At 49.7% G+C, this 20,610-nt stretch overlaps 1 protein-coding gene across 1 annotated transcript in view; it reads right to left on the reverse strand.

Moving 5' to 3' along the window:
* The window catches only part of LOC122934737 (oocyte zinc finger protein XlCOF22-like), a 676,648-nt gene that overhangs the window by 83,261 nt on the left and 572,777 nt on the right, over window positions 1–20,610 (reverse strand). The window lies entirely within an intron of this gene.

The following is a 20,610-nucleotide window of genomic DNA, read 5'->3' on the forward strand; positions in this document are numbered from 1 at the left end:
CACCTAAGAAATCTGAGGGAAACAAGGAGGATTGAGAGCAAAATGACATCTTACATGAACTAAAGTGTCTCACAAATTAGGAATGACAAAACTCTACCAATATTGTACAACGGAGGTGACTTAGCTATTGAGGCGTCTTATACATACCAGACTGGTGACCATAATAAATCAGTCAGCCGGCCTCCTGCTATACAGTGAGTACAGTGTTACACAGGACACACATCGCAGTCTACCACATACAGCAGACAGAGCTCATCTTATTTTTACTGTAAATGTCTTCATTAATGGGATGACTGATAGGAAGGTCACAGACACTTGATCTGACATGCTTTCTGCAGCCTTTGAGAATTTGAAAGTTTTCCAATGTAATGACTCACATTTGGTCTCAGGACTGTGTTTAAAGTGAACCTGAGTTTTCGAAAAAGGTTTGGATAATGGCAGTGCTTCTTTGTACAGTCTGAGAAGGAAATGTTATATTTGGGCTTACCTTACATTTATTTCAGCCATATTATCTTGTTTCAGCTGCACAGCTAGATGCATTTCACTCACAAGCAGGGGGATTCTCCGTTCTACAGGTACTGTACGCAGTGACCTCACTTCCCACTATGTTATTTCCTAAGGAGCTCAGAAAGCTGATAAAGAGGGATAAATCACACTTACAGAAAGGCAGGAGGCTCCTGTGATCTTCAGAAGCTTCGTAGAACCAGTTATTTTATCAGGGTCAGGATCTCAGGCAGCTCTGACACCCCCCACTTCCTCTCATCCATCTTCTGGGTCTGGGTAATGTTTCTGTATAATGACTCCTAATTTCTTTGATTGTATCTCGGTCACTGGGATTTAATATGAAGTAATTGGATTAAAGGGGTTGTGTCACAAACCAGTGGGTGTAAACCCAAGTGCCACGTGTCTTACCTCCTCTTCAGGGCGTTGTCTAAGTGAACCCCTCGTTCTTCACAGTACCCCTGATGGTGGGAATAGACTTTCCCGAGGGTAACACCAGGTCGCTACCTCTTGAGGAGGGCAGGCACATGAGAAACCTGGTCCAGGCAGACTAGAAGTACAAGCTTAGTCAGGCAGGCAGAGTCATTACCAGGAGCAACCGCGCAGGACCGAAGGATGAGGCAGAGGCGTAGTCAGACAGACAAATGGTCAGGGCAGGCAGCACAGGTACAGGTCAGGCAATGGGGTCAAGAACCGGAGAGTCAAGGCAAGCAGGCAGGGATCAGACGGTTAGCGGAGTCCAGGAATGAAGTAGAAGTCAGGAACACACGCGAGTGTGATTTACCCCTCTTTATTAGCTTTCTGAACTCCTTAGAAAAAGGGGTACTGTGAAAAACGAGAGGTTCACTTACACAACGCCCTGAAGAGGAGGTAAGACACGTGGTACTTGGGTTTACACCCACTGGTTTGTGACACAACCCCTTTAACCCAGTGACCGAGATACAATCAAAGAAATTAGGAGTCATTATACAGAAACATTACCCAGACCCAGAAGATGGATGAGAGGAAGTGGGGGGTGTCAGAGCTGGCTGAGATCCTGACCCTGATAAAATAACTGCTTCTACAAAGCTTCTGAAGATCACAGGAGCCTCCTGCCTTTCTGTAAGTGTGATTTATCCCTCTTCATCAGCTTTCTGAGCTACTAAGAAAAAAAATCATCTTTGATTGTATCTCGGTCACTGGGTTAAAGGGGTTGTGTCACAAAACTGTGGGTGTAAACCCAAGTACCACGTGTCTTACCTCCTCTTCAGGGCGTTGTGTAAGTGAACCTCTCGTTTTTCACAGTACCCCTTTTTCTAAGGAGTTCAGAAAGCTAATAAAGAGGGGTAAATCACACTCGCGTGTGTTCCTGACTTCTACTACATTCCTGGACTCTGCTAACCGTCTGATCCCTGCCTGCTTGCCTTGACTCTCCGGTTCTTGACCCCATTGCCTGACCTGTACCTGTGCTGCCTGCCCTGACCATTTGTCTGTCTGACTACGCCTCTGCCTCATCCTTCGGTCCTGCGCGGTTGCTCCTGGTAATGACTCTGCCTGCCTGACTAAGCTTGTACTTCTAGTCTGCCTGGACCAGGTTCCTCGTGTGCCTGCCCTCCTCAAGAGGTAGCGACCTGGTGTTACCCTTGGGAAAGTCTATTCCCACCATCAGGGGTACTGTGAAGAACGAGGGGTTCACTTACACAACGCCCTGAAGAGGAGGTAAGACACGTGGCACTTGGGTTTACACCCACTGGTTTGTGACACAACCCCTTTAATCCAATTACTTCATATTAAATCCCAGTGACCGAGATACAATCAAAGAAATTAGGAGTCATTATACAGAAACATTACCCAGACCCAGAAGACGGATGAGAGGAAGTGGGGGGTGTCAGAGCTGCCTGAGATCCTGACCCTGATAAAATAACTGCTTCTACAAAGCTTCTGAAGATCACAGGAGCCTCCTGCCTTTCTGTAAGTGTGATTTATCCCTCTTCATCAACTTTCTGAGATTCTTAGAAAAAAATCATAGTGGGACATGCAGCACTTTTAGTCCGGCGGCCTTTCGCCGAGAGGGGGCACTACTAAGGAGACAGCACTGTTGTGAGGGGGCACTACTAAGGGGACAGCACTGTTGAGAGGGGGCACTACTAAGGGGACAGCACTGTTGAGAGGGGGCACTACTAAGGGGACAGCACTGTTGAGAGGGGGCAGTACTAAAGGGACAGCACTAAAGTGAGGGGCACTACTAAGGGGACAGCACTATCGTGCAGAGGCACTAAAGGGACACCACTATAGTGAAGCTGCACGAAGGTTACAGCACTATTGTGAGGGGGCACTAAGGGGACAGCGCTATTGTGAGGCGGCACTAAGGGGACAGGACTATTGTGAAGCGGCACTAAAGGGACAGCACTAGTATGAGGTGGCACTAAGGGGATAGCCCATTTGTGAGGGGGCAGTACTAAGGGGACGGTACAATTGTGAGGGGGCACTAAGGGGACAGCACTATTGTGAACTGGCACTAAGGGGACAGTACTAGTATAAGGCAGCACTATAGTAAGGGGGCACTAAAGGGACAGCCCATTTGTGAGGGGGAACTACTAATGGGACAGCACTATTGTGAGGGGGCACTAAGGGGACAGCACTATTGCGAGGGGGCACTAAGGGGACAGCACTATTGTGAGGGGGCACTACTAAAGGGACAGCACTATTGTGAGGGGGCACTACTAAAGGGACAGCACTATTGTGAGGTGGCACTACTAAAGGGACAGCACTATTGTGAGGGGGCACTACTAAAGGGACAGCACTATTGTGAGGGGGCACTACTAAAGGGACAGCACTATTGTGAGAGGGCACTACTAAGGGGACAGCACTATTGTGAGGGGGCACTACTACGGGGACAGCACTATTATGAGGGGACACTAAGAGGACAGCACTATTGTGAGGGGGCACTAAGGGGGCAGCACTATTGTGAGGGGGCACTAAGGGGGCAGCACTATTGTGAGGGGGCACTAAGGGGGCAGCACTATTGTGAGGGGGCACTAAGGGGACAGCACTATTGTGAGGGGGCACTAAGGGGACAGCACTATTGAGAACTGGCACTAAGGGGAAAGTACTAGTATAAGGCAGCACTATTGTAGGGGGGCACTAAGGGGACAGCCCATTTGTGAGGGGGCACTAAGGGGACAACACTATTGTGAGGGGGCCCTAAGGGGGACAGCACTATTGAGAACTGGCACTAAGGGGAAAGTACTAGTATAAGGCAGCACTATTGTAAGGTGGCACTAAGGGGACAGCCCATTTGTGAGGGGGAACTACTAAGGGGACAGCACTATTTTAAGGGGGCACTAAGGGGACAGCAGTATTGTGAGGGGGTACTACAAAGGGGACAGCACTATTGTGAGGGGGTACTAAGGGGACAGCACTATTGTGAGGGGGCACTACTAAGGGGACAGCACTATTGTGAGGGGGCACTAAAGGGACAGCACTTTTGTGAGGGGGCACTAAAGTGACAGCACTATTGTGAGGGGTCACTAAGGGGACAGCACTATTGTGAGGGGGCTCTAAAGGGACAGCACTATTGTGAGAGGGCAATAAGGGGACAGCACTATTTTAAGCGGACAGCACTATAATGAGTCGGCACTAAGTGGACAGCACTATTGTGAGGATGCACTAAGAGGACATCACTATTGTGAGGCGCAATAATGGAACATCACTATTGTAAGCGGACAGCACTATTATGAGGCGGCACTAAGGGGTCAGCACTATTGTGAAGGGCCACTAAGGGGACAGCACTATTGTGAGGGGGCACTAAGGGGATAGCACTATTGTGAGGGGGCACTAAGGGGACAGCACTATTGAGAATGGGCACTACTAAGGGGACAGTACTGTTGAGGAGGCAATACTAAGGGGACAGCACTATTGTGCGGAGGCACTAAGGGGACAGCACTATTGTGATGGGGCACTAAGTTGACAGCACTATTGTGAGGGGGCACTAAGGGGACACCACTATTGTGAGGCGGCACTAGGGGGAAAGCCCTTTTGTGAGGGGGCACTAAGCAGCCCTTTTGTGAAGGGGCACTACTAAGGGGACAGCACTATTGTGAGATTGTGAGGCGGCACTAAGGGGACACTACTAAGGGGACAGTACTATTGTGAGGGGGCACTAAGGGGACAGCACTATTGTGAGGGGGCACTAAGGGGACAGCAGGATTGTGAGGGGGTACTACTAAGGGGACAGCACTATTGTGAGGGGCACTAAGAGGACAGCACTATTGTGAGTGGCACTAAGGGGACAGCACTATTGTGAGGGGGCACTAAGGGGACAGCACTATTGTGAGGGGGCACTAAGGGGACAGCACTATTGTGAGGGGGCACTAAGGGGACAGCACTATTGTGAGGGGACACTAAGGGGACAACACTATTGAGAATGGGCACTACTAAGGGGACAGCACTATTGAGAATGGGCACTACTAAGGGGACAGCACTATTGTGAGGGTGCCATAAGGGGACAGCACTATTGTGAGGGTGCCATAAGGGGACAGCACTATTGTGAGTCAGCACTAAGGGGACAGCACTATTGTGAGTCAGCACTAAGGGGACAGCACTTTTGTGAAGGGGCGCAAAGGGGACAGCAATATTGTAAACGGGCACTAAGGGGACAGCCCATTTTTGAGGGGGAACTACTAAGGGGACAGCACTATTGTGAGTGGGCACTAAGGGGACAGCAGTATTGTGAGGGGGCACTAAGAGGACAGCACTATTGTGAGGGGGCACTAAGAGGACAGCACTATTGTGAGGGGGCACTAAGGGGACAGCACTATTGTGAGGGGGCACTAAGGGGACAGCATTATTGTTAGGGGACACTAATGGGACAGCACTATTGTGAGGGGGCACTAAGAGGACAGCACTACTGTGAGGGGGGACTAAGGGGACAGCACTATTGTGAGGGGGCACTAAATGGACAGCACTATTGTGAGGGGGCACTAAGGGGACAGCACTATTGTTAGGGGGCACTACTAAGGGGACAGCACTATTGTGAGGGGGCACTACTAAGGGGACAGCACTATTGTGAGGGAGCACTACTAAGGGGACAGCACTATTGTGATGGGGCACTACTAAGGGGACAGCACTATTGTGAGGGGACACTAAGGGGACAGCACTATTGTGAGGAGGCACTGAGGACAGCACTATTGTGAGGGGGCACTAAGAGGACAGCACTATTGTGAGGGGGCACTAAGGGGACAGCACTATTGTGAGGGGGCACTAAGGGGACAGCACTATTGTGAGGGGGCACTAAGGGGACAGCACTATTGTGAGGGGGCACTAAGGGGACAGTACTATTGTGAGGGGCACTAAAGGGACAGCACTATTGTGAGGGGGCACTAAGGGGACAGTACTATTGTGAGGGGGCACTAAGAGGACAGCACTATTGTGAGGGTGCCATAAGGGGACAGCACTATTGTGAGCCAGCACTAAGGGTACAGCACTTTTGTGAGGGGGTGCTAAGGGGACAGCACTATTGTGAACTGGCACTTAGGGGACAGTACTAGTATAAGGCAGCAATATTGTAAAGGGGCACAAAGGGGACAGCCCATTTGTGAGGGGGAACTACTAAGGGGACAGCACTATTGTGAGGGGGCACTAAGGGGACAGCACTATTGTGAGGGGGCACTAAATGGACAGCAGTATTGTGAGGGGGCACTAAGAGGACAGCACTATTGTGAGGGGGCACTAAGAGGACAGCACTATTGTGAGGGGGCACTAAGGGGACAGCACTATTGTGAGGGGGCACTAAGGGGACAACACTATTGTGAGGGGGCACTACTAATGGGATGGTACTATTGTGAGGGGGCACTACTAAGGGGACAGCACTATTGTGAGGGGCACTATTAAGGGGACAGCACTATTGTGAGGGGGCACTACTAAGGGGACAGCACTATTGTGAGGGGCACTACTAAGGGGACAGCACTATTGTAAGGGGGCACTACTAAGGGGACAGCACTATTGTGAGGGGGCTCTAAGAGGACAGCACTATTGTGAGGGGGCACTAAGAGGACAGCACTATTGTGAGGGGGCACTAAGGGGACAGCACTATTGTGAGGGGGCACTAAAGGGACAGCACTATTGTGAGAGGGTACTAAGGGGACAGCACTATTGTGAGGGGGCACTACTAAGGGGACAGCACTATTGTGAGGGGGCACTACTAAGGGGACAGCGCTATTGTGAGGGGGCACTAAGGGGACAGCGCTATTGTGAGGGGCACTACTAAGGGGACAGCAATATTGTGAGGGGGCACTACTAAGGGGACAGCACTATTGTGAGGGGGCACTACTAAGGGGACAGCACTATTGTGAGGGGGCACTAAGGGGACAGCGCTATTGTGAGGGGGCACTAAGGGGACAGCGCTATTGTGAGGGGGCACTAAGGGGACAGCGCTATTGTGAGGGGCACTACTAAGGGGACAGCAATATTGTGAGGGGGCACTACTAAGAGGACAGCGCTATTGTGAGGGGGCACTAAGGGGACAGCGCTATTGTGAGGGGGCAATAAGGGGACAGCACTATTGTGAGGGGGCAATAAGGGGACAGCACTATTGTGAGGGGGCAATAAGGGGACAGCACTATTGTGAGGGGGCAATAAGGGGACAGCACTATTGTGAGGGGGCAATAAGGGGACAGCACTATTGTGAGGGGGCACTAAGGGGACAGCGCTATTGTGAGGGGCACTACTAAGGGGACAGCACTATTGTGAGGGGGCACTAAGGGGACAGCGCTATTGTGAGGGGCACTACTAAGGGGACAGCACTATTGTGAGGGGGCACTACTAAGGGGACAGCGCTATTGTGAGGGGGCACTAAGGGGACAGCGCTATTGTGAGGGGCACTACTAAGGGGACAGCAATATTGTGAGGGGGCACTACTAAGGGGACAGCACTATTGTGAGGGGGCACTACTAAGGGGACAGCACTATTGTGAGGGGGCACTAAGGGGACAGCACTATTGTGAGGGGGCAATAAGGGGACAGCACTATTGTGAGGGGGCACTAAGGGGACAGCACTATTGTGAGGGGGCACTACTAAGGGGACAGCACTATTGTGAGGGGGCACTAAGGGGACAGCACTATTGTGAGGGGGCAATAAGGGGACAGCACTATTGTGAGGGGGCACTAAGGGGACAGCACTATTGTGAGGGGGCAATAAGGGGACAGCACTATTGTGAGGGGGCAATAAGGGGACAGCACTATTGTGAGGGGGCAATAAGGGGACAGCACTATTGTGAGGGGGCACTAAGGGGACAGCACTATTGTGAGGGGGCAATAAGGGGACAGCACTATTGTGAGGGGGCAATAAGGGGACAGCACTATTGTGAGGGGGCACTAAGGGGACAGCACTACTGTGAGGGGGCACTCAGGGGACAGCACACATGTTTTCATCCATCATTAATCAACATGAATGTTGAGAGAAATCAAAAAGCCCCATTCCGTCTACACAACGACCTTTGTTGCGGATCATAGTTTGTACTTCTAGTCTATGGTGTCGCACTGTGACATTACTGTTGCCACCTTTCCCAACAAAACATACCGGCCAAGTAGAGCCACATCCCACAAGGTGTTAAGTCGCTATGTCATAATGTGGCTCCCAGTCATAGTAATGCCCCCACAATTACTAATGCTCCCATTTGTGCCCCCAGTAATAGTAATGCCCCCAGAATTACTAATGCTCCCTTCTCTTCTATGTGCAAAAAACAGAAGTCAGCTCCTCCAGTTGATGGCTCCGCTGCGTTCCAGCATGATGACGTCCGGCCAGTCCTGTGCTGAGCGACCACTGAGCAGCGAGTGTTCCCAGCAGAGGCAGCAAATTACCGGCTTGGCCGATGAGATACTGGCCGGGGGGCAACCCTACTGGTTATCAGTGTGCGGTAGGTGGGGGCTCGTCTCTATCCGGACCCCACTAATCCTGAGAATGAAGGGGCTGCAGAGCTGCTTTACTGCTGAGTCTCCTCCACAGTCCCTGCTCATTAGAGCTCCGGCCTCCGCTGTGCAGGGACAGTGAGGAGAGGACACAGCGCTGCAGCCCCTTCATCTAGAAGAGGTTGTCCCCACCGATCACACAGTGACTCCATATCCTAGTGACATCACAGAACATTGTGTGATGGAAGACCCATTGTGTGATGGAAGAAAGCGGGGTAGAGGGAAGAGTGCCAGGGAGGCTAGCCCTGATCTGACACACCCCAACAAGTTTGCACGTTTGGCAGATGAGGGGGATGTCAGTCCAGGGACGGCACTGCCGCAGCCGGACACTTCCTCTGCCAGTCAGGGGAATGTCAGCTCCGGTAAGCAGGGAACCAGGAGAGCAGGGCAGGCCATACAGGTGCTGGTAGTGGGAGATTCAATTATTAGGGGAACAGATAGGGAAATCTGTCACAAAGACTGTGATCGCCAAACGGTGTGCTATCTTCCTGGTGCTAGAGTTCGACACATCGCGGATCGGGTAACAGATTACTGGGAGGGGCTGGAGAAGATCCAGCGGTCATGGTCCATATCGGAACCAATGACAAAGTTAGGGGTAGGTGGAGAGTCCTTAAAAAGGATTTCAGGGACTTAGGTCAAAAGCTTAGGGCAAGGACCTCAAATGTAGTATTTTCCGAAATACTACCGGTACCACGAGTCACACAAGAAAAGCAGCGGGAGATTAGGGAGATTAACAAGTGGCTCAAGAACTGGTGTAGGAAGGAGGGGTTTGGGTTCCTGGAGAACTGGGCCGACTTCTCTATCGGCTGCAGGCTCTATCGTAGGGACGGGCTGCACCTCAATGGGGAAGGGGCAGCTGTGCTGGGGAAGAAGATGGCTAGAAGGTTGGAGGAGTGTTGGAGGTTGGAGGAGTGTTTAAACTAGGGACTGGGGGGGTAATTACATTATAGGATGGGAAGATAGTGCAGATAGAGACCGGGGGCGAGGTAAAGGGACTGGGGAGGAATGGAAGGAGGGACTAGAACAGTTCAGAGGGAAAGGTGAAGGGTAAAAAATATACATAAACCTCTCAATTGTATGTATACTAATGCCAGAAGCCTGACTAATAAAACTGGGGAACTGGAATTAGTGATGTGTGAGGAGGACTATGACATAGTGGGAATAACTGAGACATGGCTGGATGATAGCTATGACAGTGGGAATAACTGAGACATGGCTGGATGATAGCTATGACTGTGGGAATAACTGAGACATGGCTGGATGATAGCTATGACTGGGCGGTTAATGTACAGGGTTACACAGTCAGTTTAGAAAGGATCGCCAAAACCGGAGAGGGGGAGGGTCTGCCTTTATGTAAAGTCCTGTCTAAAGCCCACAGTCCGAGAAGATATAAGTGAGGGACATGAACATGTGGAGTCACTGTGGGTAGAGATACATGGAGCTAAAAGCAATAATAAATTACTAATAGGAGTTTACTATAAACCACCTAATATACCGGAGTCCACAGAAAATCTACTACTAAACGAGATAGACGAGGCGGCAGATCATAATGAGATGGTTAATATGGGGACTTCAACTACCCAGATATAGACTGGGAAACTGAAACCTGAACATCTCATAAAGTAAACAGGTTCTTGGCAATAACCAAAGACAATTACCTTTCCCAACTGGTTCAGGACCCGACTAGAGGGACGGCCATACTGGACTTAGTATTAAACAATAGGCCTGACAGAACAACAGACGTGCAGGTTGGGGGACACCTGGGAAATAGTGACCACAAAGTAATAACCTTCCAATTATCCTTCAAAAGAGCGTTTCTACAGGGAGGAACAAAAATACCAAACTTCACAAAAGCTAAATGTAGCCAACTAAGAGAGGCCATAGGCTTAACTAAATAAACACAAATAAAAATACAGCCACAAAATGGGATATCTTTAAAAGCATCCTAAAATCTAATTGTGAGAGGTACATACCGTATGGGAATAAAAGGTTAGGTTACTTACACACTTGCGGCAGGACGGATCCGACAGGCTGTTCACCATGTCCTAAATGGTGAACAGCCTGTCGGATCCGTCCTGCCGCAAGTGTGAAAGTACCCTTAAGGAACAAAAAGAAACCAATGTGGATAAACAGAACTGTAAAAAAAGCAATAAATGACAAAAAGAAAGCATATAAATCACTAAAACAGGAGGGGAGCATGGAAGCACTAAAAAACTATAAGAAAAAAATAGAACATGTAAAAAACAAATAAAAGCGGCCAAACTAGAGACCGAGAGATTAATTGCCAAAGAGAAAAACTAACCCTAAAATGTTCAAAAAGGGTCCAAAAACAGAGCCCGGAAACTATAGGCCGGTAAGTTTAACATCTGTTGTGGGTAAACTGTTTGAAGGTTTTCTGAGAGATGCTATGTTAGAGCATCTTAACGGAAATAAGCAAATTGCGCCATATCAGCATGGCTTCGTGAGGGATCGGTCATGTCAGACTAGTTTAATCAGTTTCTATGAGGAGGTAAGTTCTAGACTTGACAGCAGCGAATCAATGGATGTCGTGTATCTGAACTTCTCCAAAGCATTTGACTCTGTACCACATAAAAGGTTAGTATATAATGAGAATGCTCGGATTGGGAGAAAACGTCTGTATGTGGGTAAGTAACTGGCTCAGTGATAGAAAACAGAGGGTGGGTATTAACGGTACACACTCAGATTGGGTCACTGTCACTAGTGGAGTACCTCAGGGGTCAGTATTGGGCCCTATTCTCTTCAATATATTTTTTTATGATCTTGTAGAAGGCTTGCACAGTAAAATATCAATTTTCGCAGATGACACTAAACTGTGTAAAGTAATTAACACTGATGAGGACAGTATACTGTATATATATATACTACAGAGGACAGTATACTGTATATATACTACAGAGGACAGTATACTACTACAGAGCGATCTGGATAGACTGGAGGCTTGGGCAGAGAAGTGGCAGATGAGGTTTAACACTGACAAATGTAATGTTATGCACATGGGAAGGAATAATGCAAGTCACCCGTACATACTAAATGGTAAAACACTGGGTAACACTGACATGGAAAAGGACCTAGGAATTTTAATAAACAGCAAACTAAGCTGCAAAAACCAGTGTCAGGCAGCTGCTGCCAAGGCCAATAAGATAATGGGTTGCATCAAAAGGGGCATAGATGCCCGTGATGAGAACATAGTCCTACCACTTTACAAATCGCTAGTCAGACCACACATGGAGTACTGTGTACAGTTCTGGGCTCCTGTAAACAAGGCAGACATAGCAGAGCTGGAGAGGGTCCAGAGGAGGGCAACTAAAGTAATAACTGGAATGGGGCAACTCAGGGGCGGATTAAGTGCATGATAGGCCCGGGGCTGTCTACCCAATTCAGGCCCCCCCCCCTCCATTTTAGTTTTAGTTTTTTTTTTCTATATGAAGAGGCTGCGGTGCTTCGTAAGCGCCAACGTCTCTTCCTAGGCAATATGACATCGTTCACGTGGCCTTGGTGCAGCTCTGTCTCATCTGAGTGATTGCGGCTGAGCTGTAATACCGAGCGCAGGGCTATCAAATGGACAGCGCTGTGCTTGGTAATGAGCAAAGAGGCTGCGACGCTCACTGGGACATCGCGGTCTCCTCAAACAGCTGATTGGTGGGGGTGCCAGGAGTCAGACCCCCACCATCTCATAACTCTCTGTGTACAGATGTCATAGATGTTACCTGCAGTGCTATGTAACAACCCACATAACACAGTGAACTATTGTGTTATGTGGGGTGTTACATAGGACTGCAGGGAACATCTACTACATTATCTGTACACAGAAAGTAATCACTGTTATCTAGGCTGTTACATAGGACTGCAGGTGACAAATACAAATTTTAGTTGCCAAATTTAAAACACATACGATTATGATAAAAAAAAAGACTTGGAGGAGAAGATGAGACGCAGGTCACAGTGGTGAGCCAGCACTACATATAGGATAATACAGCACCACATACCTGTTACATCCAGTGACATCTCCTGTCATGTAGATCCTCTCTTTCCTCTTCTCCTCCGTTTGACCCAGACCGCCATGACAAATTCTTTCAGCCGCATCTCGTCTCTACAGAGTTTGTTACACAGACACGTTAGAGTTCTCATAATTGGGGTCATTTATCAAACTGGTGTAAATTACAACTGGCTTAGGTGCCCACAGCAACCAATCAGATTCCACCTTTAATTTTCCAAAGGAGCTGTGAAAAATGAAAGCTGGAATCTGATTGGCTGCTATGGGTAACTAACCCAGTTATACTTTACACCAGTTTGATAAATTACCCCAAAGGTCCCTATAGTGTCTACAGCAATTATAATGTCCCCTAGAGTGCCCCCAGTAATAATAACACCCTATATTGTGTTCCAGGTAATAATACCTGTATAGTGTCCCCAAAAATAATGTCCCCTAAGAGAAAGGCCCCCACACCACCCCCATATAGTAATTTCCCCCACACCGCCCCCATAAAGTAATTTCCCCCACACCGCCCCCATATAGTAATTTCCCCCACACTGCCCCATACAGTAATTTCTTCCACACTGCCCCAAATAGTAATTTTCCCCACACTGCCCCATATAATAATTTCCCCCACACTGCCCCATATAATAATTTCCCCCACACTGCCCCATATAATAATTTCCCCCACACTGCCCCATATAGTAATTTCCCCCACACTGCCCCATATAGTCATTTCCCCCACACTGCCCCATATAGTCATTTCCCCCACACTGCCCCATATAGTCATTTCCCCACACTGCCCCATATAGTCATTTCCCCCACACTGCCCCATATAGTCATTTCCCCCACACTGCCTCCAATGTAGTAATTTCACCCACAAAGTAATTTGCTGCCCACACTGCCCCCATCAAGTAATAACACCACACACTGCCCCCCATTAGATCATTTTACCTGACACTGCCATCCATTAAGTAATTTGCCCCCCACACTGCAATCCATTAAGTTATTTGCTCTCACACTGCCAGCCATTAAGTGATTTGCCCCGACACTGCCCCATCATTAAGTAATTTGCCCCCCACACTGCCCCATCAAGTAATAACCCCCACACTGCCCCCACAGTATTAATTTCTCCACACTGCCCTCACAGTATTAATTCCCCCCATGGTAGTAATTTGCCCCTACAGTATTAATTGTCTCCCACACTACCCCCACAGTATTAATTTCCCCCATACTAGTAATTTGCCCCCACGTAGTAGTTTGCCCCCCCCCCCCTGTTCCTTCAGTAATGTCCCCCAAAGTCGGCAGTTGGCACACAAAAAAATAAAAAAATAAAAGGTAATACTTACCTGTGTCCCAGCCGGCGCTCACTCGTAGATGGTGCAGGCGTGCGCACACACGTCAGTGTGCTGCGTCCGGGCACAGGCACTGCGTGATGACGTCATCACGCCCGCCTGCACCGGGTTTTTACTACCGCATAGGCTTCAGGCCTGCTAGGCCTGAAGCCTATGGCGGTGATCGGCGGCAGGGCAGGGAACTATGCGCTCCCGTGCCCCGCCGTAGTTTGTGGGCGTTTGGGTCGTTGGGCCCCCCAGCGATGCCGGGCCCGGGGCTACCGACCCAAACGCCCCAATTATAATCCGCCACTGGGGCAACTACAGAACCCTGAAAGATTATCAAAATTAGGGTTATTCACTTTAAAAAAAAGACGACTGAGGGGAGATCTAATTACTATGTATAAATATATCAGGGGTCAGTACAGAGATCACTCCCATCATCTATTTATCCCCAGGACGGTGACTGTGACGAGGGGACATCCTCTGCGTCTGGAGGAAAGAAGGTTTGTACACAACCATAGAAGAGGATTCTTTACGGTAAGAGCAGTGAGACTATGGAGCTCTCTGCCTGAGGAGGTGGTGATGGCGAGTACAATAAAGGAATTCAGGAGGGGCCTGGATGTATTTCTGGAGTGTAATAATATTACAGGCTATAGCTACTAGAGAGGGGTCGCTGATCCAGGGAGTTATTCTGATGCCTGATTGGAGTCGGGAAGGAATTTTTTATTCCACTAAAGTGGGGAAAATTGGCTTCTACCTCACAGGGTTTTTTTTTTTGCCTTCCTCTGGATCAACTTGCAGGATAACAGGCCGAACTGGATGGACGAATGTCTTTTTTCGGCCTTATGTACTATGTTAATCCAGGAGAACAGCCCCTCTTACAGGGGTCTGGGGGTCTCCTAATATTCCAGGGGGAGAGCAGACATGTCTGAGGAGAACTCCCCTCCTGTGAGCAGAGACTCTCTATTATTATTATTATTATTATTATTTATTATTTAAGCGCCATTCATTCCATAGCGCTGTACATATGATAAGCGGTGCACATACGTAACAGACAATTTTACTAATCATAAACAAGATGAGTTACAAACTGGTACAGAAGGAGAGAGGGCCCTGCCCGTGAGGGCTTACAATCTACATGGTATGGGAGAAGGACACAGTAGGTGCGGGTTGGGTTGGTCATGGCGGTATAGAGGCAGCAGGGTCATTGGTTGTAGGCTTGTCTGAAGAGGTGGGTTTTCAGGTTTCTTTTGAAGGATTCCACTGTAGGTGAGAGTCTGATGTGTTGGGGTAGCGAGTTCCAGAGTATGGGGGATGCACGGGAGAAATCTTGGAGTCGATTGTGGGAGGAGGCGATAAGAGGAGAGGAGAGAAGGAGGTCTTGTGAGGATCGGAGAGTGCGTGTGGGGATGTATCTGGAAAGTAGCTCAGAGATGAAGGGAGGGGACAGGTTATGGACGGCCTTGTATGTGTTTGTCAGTACTTTGAAGTGGATTCGTTGGGCAATGGGGAGCCAGTGAAGGGATTGGCAGAGGGGAGAGGCAGAGGAGTAATAAGGTGAGAGGTGGATTAGTCGGGCAGCGGAGTTGAGGATAGATTGGAGGGGTGCGAGAGTGCTAGATGGAAGGCCACAGAGGAGAATGTTGCAGTAGTCTAGGCGGGAGATAATGAGGGCATGTACGAGCATTTTCGCAGATTCAAAGTTAAGGAAAGCACGGATGCGGGAGATGTTTTTGAGTTGGAGGCGGCAGGTGGTGCTCTCTATGGCCGGTGCTGCCCCCTGCTGGCTGGACCTGCTATATATCACCTATAGAACCGCTCCATTCTAATAAACCCAGAACCAAGACCAAGAACTGACCTGCAGATCTCACCTCCTGGGGCTGCAGGACCTGCGATGACGTCACACTGGTCACATGACAGGAAGTGATGAACAGTGAAAGACCTCCACTGCTTTACTCCTCCCCTCTTGTGACTGATCACATGACCATGACATCATCAAAGGTCCTGAAGTCACTAGGATATAATATCGGTAGTATCTTTCTAAACGGTAATAGCTAAATACTATTCTCCGTAAGGACCTCCTGACGTCACAATATCACGTGACATCCCTAGGTCACGTGGGTCGGTAGCCGGAGCGCTCTTCTGTCACTAGCACTGGCCGACTGTTTGCAGAATAGGAAGGTCAGGGATGGAGGCTCGGCAGCATCTATAGCACTGAGAGTGGAGGGAGTCTGACAGCGCTGGAGAGATGGATGTGACTATTAGGGGGGGCCGAGGATTGTATGGGGGGGGGGGCTGAGAATTGGAATTATATGCAGAGGGGTATTCTGTGTGAGATTGTGTACTGGGGGGAGGGGGCTGCTGTGCGAATGTCCTTATCCCCATAGTAACTTAACTACACAGAAATCCAGCATTTTATAAATATGCTAATGAGTCTCAGCATACAGTGCTACACAACAGCCCCCCTCCATACAATCCCACACGACAGCCCCCCACTCCATACAATCCCACACAGCAGCTCCCCTCCATACAATCTCACACAGCAGCCCCCCTCCATACAATCCCACACAGCAGCCCCCCCTCCATACAATCTCACACAGCAGCCCCCCTCCATACAATCCCACACAGCAGCCCCCCCTCCATACAATCTCACACAGCAGCCCCCCTCCATACAATCTCACACAGCAGCCCCCCCCTCCATACAATCCCACACAGCAGCGCCCCATCATACAATCTCACACAGCAGCCCCCCTCCATACAATCCCACACAGCAGCCCCCCTCCATACAATCTCACACAGCAGCCCCCCCCTCCATACAATCTCACACAGCAGCGCCCCATCATACAATCTCACACAGCAGCCCCCCCTCCATACAATCCCACACAGCAGCCCCCCTCCATACAATCTCACACAGCAGCCCCCCTCCATACAATGTCACACAGCAGCCCCCCCCTCCATACAATCTTACACAGCAGCCCCCCCTCCATACAATCTCACACAGCAGCCCCCCTCCATACAATCTCACACAGAATCCCCCATCATACAATCCCACACAGCAGCCCCCCCTCCATACAATCTCACACAGCAGCCCCCCCTCCATACAATCTCACACAGCAGCCCCCCTCCATACAATCTCACACAGCAGCCCCCCTCCATACAATCTCACACAGCAGCCCCCCCTCCATACAATCTCACACAGCAGCCCCCCCCTCCATACAATCTCACACAGCAGCCCCCCCTCCGTACAATCTCACACAGCAGCCCCCCCCTCCATACAATCCCACACAGCAGCTCCCCTCCATACAATCTCACACAGCAGCCCCCCTCCATACAATCTCACACAGCAGCCCCCCCTCCATACAATCTCACACAGCAGCTCCCCTCCATACAATCTCACACAGCAGCCCCCCTCCATACAATCTCACACAGCAGCCCCCCCCCTCCATACAATCTCACACAGCAGCCCCCCCCTCCATACAATCTCACACAGCAGCCCCCCCTCCATACAATCTCACACAGCAGCCCCCCCCCCTCCATACAATCTCACACAGCAGCCCCCCCTCCATACAATCTCACACAGCAGCCCCCCTCCATACAATCTCACACAGCAGCCCTCCCTCCATACAATCTCACACAGCAGCCCCCCCTCCATACAATCTCACACAGCAGCCCCCCTCCATACAATCTCACACAGCAGCCCCCCTCCATACAATCTCACACAGCAGCCCCCCTCCATACAATCCCACACAGCAGCCCCCCCTCCATACAATCTCACACAGCAGCCCCCCCCCATACAATCCCACACAGCAGCCCCCCCTCCATACAATCCCACACAGCAGCCCCCCTCCATACAATCTCACACAGCAGCCCCCCCTCCATACAATCTCACACAGCAGCCCCCCTCCATACAATCCCACACAGCAGCCCCCCCTCCATACAATCCCACACAGCAGCCCCCCTCCATACAATCTCACACAGCAGCCCCCCCTCCATACAATCTTACACAGCAGCCCTCCCTTCATACAATCTCACACAGCAGCCCCCCCTCCATACAATCCCACACAGCAGCCCCCTCTCCATACAATCTCACACAGCAGACCCCCCCATACAATCTCACACAGCAGCCCCCCCTCCATACAATCTCACACAGCAGCCCCCCTCCATACAATCCCACACAGCAGCCCCCCTCCATACAATCTCACACAGCAGCCCCCCCCCCCAATCTCACACAGCAGCCCCCCCCATACAATCTCACACAGCAGCCCCCCCTCCATACAATCTCACACAGCAGCCCCCCCTCCATACAATCTCACACAGCAGCCCCCCCTCCATACAATCTCACACAGCAGCCCCCCTCCATACAATCCCACACAGCAGCCCCCCTCCATACAATCTCACACAGCAGCCCCCCCCTCCATACAATCTCACACAGCAGACCCCCTCCATACAATCCCACACAGCGGCCCCCCCTCCATACAATCTTACACAGCAGCCCTCCCTTCATACAATCTCACACAGCAGCCCCCCCTCCATACAATCTCACACAGCAGCCCCCCCTCCATACAATCTCACACAGCAGCCCCCCCTCCATACAATCTCACACAGCAGCCCCCCCTCCATACAATCTTACACAGCTGTGTCCATGGCATCTAGGAGCTGGAAAACATGCTCCCTGCCCTGAGCATTGTCCCCCCCCCCCCCCCCCCCCCCCCCTAGCGAGGATCAGGGGAGCCAGATTGTGTGTGCAGCAACCTCATCCTCCTGAATGATCCAAGCCACAGCTATGTTCCTATGAAGACCCTGTCTGTGCGTTGGCGTCTATGAGAGGCACAGTCCAATGATTGGTATCGATGCATGTGAAGACGTATACACTCACCTAAAGAATTATTAGGAACACCATTTTAATACGGTGTTGGACCCCCTTTTGCCTTCAGAACTGCCTCAATTCTATGTGGCATTGATTCAACAAGGTGCTGATAGCATTCTTTAGAAATGTTGGCCCATATTGATAGGATAGCATCTTGCAGTTGATGGAGATTTGAGGGATGCACATCCAGGGCACGAAGCTCCCGTTCCACCACATCCCAAAGATGCTCTATTGGGTTGAGATCTGGTGACTGTGGGGCCATTTTAGTACAGTGAACTCATTGTCATGTTCAAGAAACCAATTTGAAATCATTCAAGCTTTGTGACATGGTGCATTATCCTGCTGGAAGTAGCCATCAGAGGATGGGTACATGGTGGTCATGAAGGGATGGACATGGTCAGAAACAATGCTCAGGTAGCCCATGGGATTTAAACGATGGCCAATTGGCACTAAGGGGCCTAAAGTGTGCCCAGAAAACATCCCCCACACCATTACACCACCACCACCAGCCTGCACAGTGGTAACAAGGCATGATGGATACATGTTCTCATTCTGTTTACGCCAAATTCGGACTCTACCATTTGAATGTCTCAACAGAAATCGAGACTCATCAGACCAGGCAACATTTTTCCAGTCTTCAACAGTCCCAATTTTGGTGAGCTCGTGCAAATAGTAGCCTCTTTTTCCTATTTGTAGTGGAGATGAGTGGTACCCGGTGGGGTCTTCTGCTGTTGTAGCCCATCCGCCTCAAGGTTGTGCGTGTTGTGGCTTCACAAATGCTTTGCTGCAGACCTCGGTTGTAACGAGTGGTTATTTCAGTCAACGTTGCTCTTCTATCAGCTTGAATCAGTCGGCCCATTCTCCTCTGACCTCTAGCATCAACAAGACATTTTCACCCACAGGACTGCCCCATACTGGGTGTTTTTCCCTTTTCACACCATTCTTTGTAAACCCTAGAAATGGTTGTGCGTGAAAATCCCAGTAACTGAGCAGATTGTGAAATACTCAGACCGGCCCGTCTGGCACCAACAACCATGCCACGCTCAAAATTGCTTAAAATCACCTTTTTTTTCCCATTCTGACATGGAGTTCAGGAGATTGTCTTGACCAGGACCACAACCCTACATGCATTGAAGCAACTGCCATGTGATTGGTTGACTAGATAATCGCATTAATGAGAAATAGAACAGGTGTTCCTAATAATTCTTTAGGTGAGTGTAGATAAATTGGTCAATCAGGGAAAACAGGTAATGATGTTCCTAACCCTGAATACTGCTCCAACACTAAGGAAAAGGGCTGTTTTTTCACGTGTCTACCTCTGTAAGCTTTTTTTCCCCCTGGATCTGGAACATGTTCCATGTATGTTCTGCATAGGGCCTTTCAGGGTCTTCAGAGTAGGATCAGGTTCCAGCTGGGGCCCGTTTCTAGGAGTACATATAGGGTGAACCAGGCCAAGTAAGGCTTGATAGGGTTAGTAAACACCTACCACCCCTCTCCCCCTTGAGCCTCTTTAACCACCTGCCAGTCCTGTTTAGGTGCCTCTGTGACACTTAGTTCTGTGCCAATTTTTGGAAACACACTTTCCATTATGGGGAGACAATAGGTTTTTGTCTTCCTTTGTCTATTAGACAGGCACCCACCCAGCCTGTTTGATGGTTATACTCGGCGCTCTTGACGGTCCTCTACCCACGACCAGTTGAGCTCTGAAGCCATCAATATTTGTTTGTTTGTCTGTAGGGGCTTCCTTTTTTTACCTCTTAAATTATTAAAAGTGAAGTTTTACTTAGTGACTGCCCCCTTTCTAGTTTCAATCAATGCATGTGCAACCGCCTGTACTAATAAAATATAAAAACATATGCGGCGAATGGCGTAATGGGGAAAAAAAAAGTCCAAATCGCTGATTTGTCACTATTTTGTCATTTCACCTCCTCAACAATTTTTTCTAAAAAAATGATATGGTATCAG

Source organism: Bufo gargarizans, chromosome 4 (genome assembly GCF_014858855.1).
Source record: "Bufo gargarizans isolate SCDJY-AF-19 chromosome 4, ASM1485885v1, whole genome shotgun sequence".
In the NCBI taxonomy this organism is placed as follows: Eukaryota; Metazoa; Chordata; class Amphibia; order Anura; family Bufonidae; genus Bufo; species Bufo gargarizans.